Source organism: Ictidomys tridecemlineatus, chromosome 2, assembly GCF_052094955.1.
Source record: "Ictidomys tridecemlineatus isolate mIctTri1 chromosome 2, mIctTri1.hap1, whole genome shotgun sequence".
Taxonomy (NCBI): domain Eukaryota; kingdom Metazoa; phylum Chordata; class Mammalia; order Rodentia; family Sciuridae; genus Ictidomys; species Ictidomys tridecemlineatus.
This window is the reverse complement of record NC_135478.1, coordinates 197,608,459-197,612,524: the sequence shown is the minus strand read 5'-3', so window position 1 is coordinate 197,612,524 and position 4,066 is coordinate 197,608,459. Positions and strand designations below refer to the sequence as shown.

General features: G+C 36.4%; 1 long non-coding RNA gene across 1 annotated transcript; it reads left to right on the top strand.

Moving 5' to 3' along the window:
* The first annotated feature begins 311 nt into the window (after positions 1-311).
* LOC144375435 (uncharacterized) lies at positions 312-3,712 on the top strand. The gene is made up of 2 exons (XR_013435294.1): positions 312-2,167; positions 2,653-3,712. It is a non-coding gene; the product is annotated as an uncharacterized LOC144375435 (long non-coding RNA).
* Positions 3,713-4,066: the final 354 nt, after the last annotated feature.

Sequence of the window (4,066 nt, the reverse complement as noted above, 5' to 3'; positions counted from 1 at the left end):
GGGGATGTCTGAAGCTTGGGGGTAAGTGAATTTGCTCGCTCCTGAAGGAGAGCAAGAAAATGGGTGACCATTTCAAAAAACAACGTGTTCTTGTTTTGATTTATTTTGTTTTTATTTCAAGTTGCCTGTTCCTAGAACTTTCTCAGGCAAACTGGGGAAAATGGTTGACTCAAGGTTTGAAGTTGTTCGCCTCCAAGGAAGAGAAATTGTTAGAGGAAGGAGGCACCCCAGTGAGACCAAGAACAATTAGGGCATATGTTGATACAATACAAAAATGTAGCCCATGGCTTTTTAAAGACGAGTTATTAAGTATATCAAAGAGGCCATCATGGTATCCTGTAGAAGAATTTTTCTTCAACAAGAAAGAGATGGCTAATTCTGTTTACTATACTTGTCTAAGTTCTTGGTTTTTACAGACATCTGATTAATTTACAAAGCTAAAGTGTTAAAATATCAACCACTAGATATGAAATCAAGTACTCTTTACTTATTAAGTTCCATAAGGTAATATATTTAAACATTATGTGTGTTTTCATAAATTGGTAAATAGAAAAAAGTTTATTGCTTTGGTCTGTGTCTTTGCTAAAACAAGGTTACTAAGAGTTAAGATTCTATCATGTGTAATTTATATACAAAGAGTATAAGAAGTTTCAGTTGGGTTTCAATTACAGTATAATAGTACCTTAAAAAACATGAAAGTATTTCATCTTATTAAAGTGGAGTAATTTTATAAGAGTTGTTTCAGAATGAGATTTTATAAAAAGCGTTAACGGTTAAAAAAGGGATATAAAAGGTTCAAGATGTGGAAATATATTTTAATATAAAAGGTTAAAGGTTAAATAAATGTTTCTATTTGAGATAATCTCTGTATGGTAAAGTAAAAAGTTGTAAATGCCATTTAAAAAGATTTTGAGGAAACTAGATTTACTTTAAAAGCTTGAGAAAGGAAGAAAGAAGAAAAAGGTATTTGTACATGGCAGATTGAGACAAAGCTTCTCAATGGAGTAAAAAAGAGCCTTTGGTTGAAGGGCAGCCATGTAAACTAACATTAAAGCGATTTATACAGAATCTAAGCCTCGTTTAAAAGAGTAAAGCGGTAGGTGGTGAAAAAGTACATTTAAAAGTACAGTATAGAAGATAATTGGAAGGCTTTGAAAGGTTAAATTGAAGGTGGTCGAGATACCTTCATGGCGGATAAAAGATTGCTTTACTCATCAAACTATTAACTATTAAAATGTACTTATTAAACTAAAAAGAGGGAGATGAGATAATCTTTGTGTGGAAAAGTAAAAAGTTGTAAAATGTATAAGTTGAAAAAGGCTTTAAAAGGTTAAATTGAAGGTGGTTAAGATGCCTTCATGATGGAGGAAAAAAACATGAAAATGGGAAGATAATAAGATAAAAGATATTTAGATAAAGAAGATTAAAAATTTGAAGTGGAAAACTTCAAAGACAGAAGTACAGAAAGGTAAAAAAAAAAGAGAGAAGACGTAGAAAGATAAAAAAGATATAGGAAGATAAAAAAGATGTAGAAAGACAAGAATTTTAAACCCACAAAATAAGAAAACTAGGAGAGAAAAAAGCTACTAAGGATAAATTTAAAAACCTTAGTAGAAAACTAGAAGATAGAAATAAGATAGAAAATGGTTAAAAATGTCAATAAAGGTATTTCAGATAGAAAATACAAAAGGCTAAGACAACTATGGTTTAAAACCACATCTAAAAATTAAAAGGACTAAAGTAATTCTAAAAACTAAGGCAAAATGCTTTTGAAAGACTTAAATTTAAAAGGATCTTAAAGGGGTATATATCCCCCAAAGATAAACTTAAAATAACCCTTTTTTTTTACTCTAAACTTTCTAAATTTGGATTCATCAGGACTTAGTGCTGCGGAAAGACATATGTATCCGAAAAATGTACATAAGCCTAAGGTACTTTGGAAAGATATTCTAACAGGACAATGGAAAGGTCCCGACCCAGTTATTGTCTGGAGTCGGGGTTCCGTTTGTGTGTTCCCACAGGGAGAACAGTAGCCGATTTGGATTCCAGAGAGGTTAACCAAAACAATTTCTACAGAAAAAGAAGATGATTTGACTCAAATCCATAACAGCTGATATCCAGAGCTCCAGCTTGGCTATTCTTACATCTTCGACAGTGATTAACCACGGTGCTTTTTTCAATATCTATTTTATTATTGCATTTTTCCCACATCATAAAGTTCTATTTTATTTTTTGAGCTCATACAAACCTAGGTTAATGTTTTTCTGATCAGTTTTGTTTTTTGACTGTGTTTTATTTTTTGACTGTGGAGTTTTTAAACATTGCAATGGAGATTTTACCTAGGTAAAGCTACAAGGCCGTTATTATTGTCTTATGTGTTGTATGTTATGTGTGCCCTGTTTTGTGTTGCATGTCAGTATGTGTGTATGTCCATATTTTTATATGAGGAGCGCTCATGAAAAAATGGATCCGAATTTTTTTTTATTCACGTGATTTAAGTGGTTTAATTTAAATTAGGTAAACAGCTGTTAATGATTGCTTTCAAAGATGATTAACAGATCTGTTTGCTTACTATTGTTTTTAAAGGTGATTAACAGATCTGTTTGTTTACTTTCACTTTTCCTTTTCATTATATTTAATAATTCTGTTCAGGATAATGTCTCTTTAACATCATTGCCAGAATTCCCATCTCCATCCCAGTGCCGGTGAAGACTAAGAAAACCAAACTACAGCTTTTATGATAGCTACCACAGTAAACTGTATAAACTGATGCATCAATGAATATAACTCAACAAGTAATGCTCAATCAAGGACTTGATTTACTTTGGGAGGAAATGGACATATTGATAGACTCTTCCACTTTTGAACTGCCTGCAGAACTTGCCTGGACTATATATCAGTTGCATGCATTGTGAACTATCGTCTGGTGCAGCGAATTGTGGTACTGCTGGCATATTTTTGCTGATGGTGTTACCAGTGATGCAATTTCCTTGCCAGCGCACCCCATGTTAATTGTGGTAATGCTGGCATCTTTGCTGATGGTGTCACCAGTGACACAATTTTTCCAAAGGAGCTGTCAATTGGCTTGGTGTCGTGGCATTTCTGTATCTTCCTCCCTTCTACTAGTGATGGTCTAAAATTTGGGGGCCAACAGAGGTGAGGCAAGAACCTCACCCCCACACTGGTGCTTAGGCCTATCCACAAGCATGGCTGAATGCTGGACAGGTAGTCAGTGACGGGTTGATCTGGTTGCAGTGGATTCAACCTAAGACAGGAAACTGACGTGTAAAGGTCAGTTCTCCCATGACGGGTAAGAACCGTATGTTGAATTGGACAACCTACCAGGCAGGGTCCTAAGCCACATTGCTTGTTGTTTAATTAATCAGAAGGGGGGAGATGCTGAGGGCCATTACCAAGTAGGAATGACACATCGAAATTTCCTTGCCAGGCGTACCCCATGCTGCTTAGAGGACATTCGATGGGACATTGCATGCATGCTTTAATAAGGTGACCTTGCTCAAGGACCAAGGTGGATCCGGGTTTAGAGCTGATCAGGTTTGAGGAAGTAACCAGTCCTTGAGTTTAAGGCATTGCCAGTTTAAGATAATGGGTTTTAGGGAAGTTGGAGGTTGAAGATTATTGCTGGGATTAGGGTGTTCCTGCTGCTTGTTCCCGTTGAGTTCTCGTGAGATTAAAATGGGATTTGGAGATAGCCTCGTGGAGTAGGTGAATGGTGCGGGTAGATGATAGAACGCGATTGCCCCTGGACCTGTGTGGAGGCGGTGTGAGAGCGGGAATAAAGAATTGCTGTTTGAACCTACAAAGCTGTGTGGTGGCTCGTGATTCTGGTGCCAAGCCGAGACCTTGGCAAAGGAGCCTCAGTAGCCAAGCTGAGTTTGTGAAGTACTATTTCCAAAACCTAAAACATCATGAGTATGTGGATATGAAAGGTCTCAGGCTCAAGTTTCCAGGAGAGCTGGAGGGTGGCCAGTCATGTGTTGTTCTAATAATATATAATGTGAGGCTGAGAGGGGCAGTTTTTGCTTCAGAAGCCCTGGGACAACTT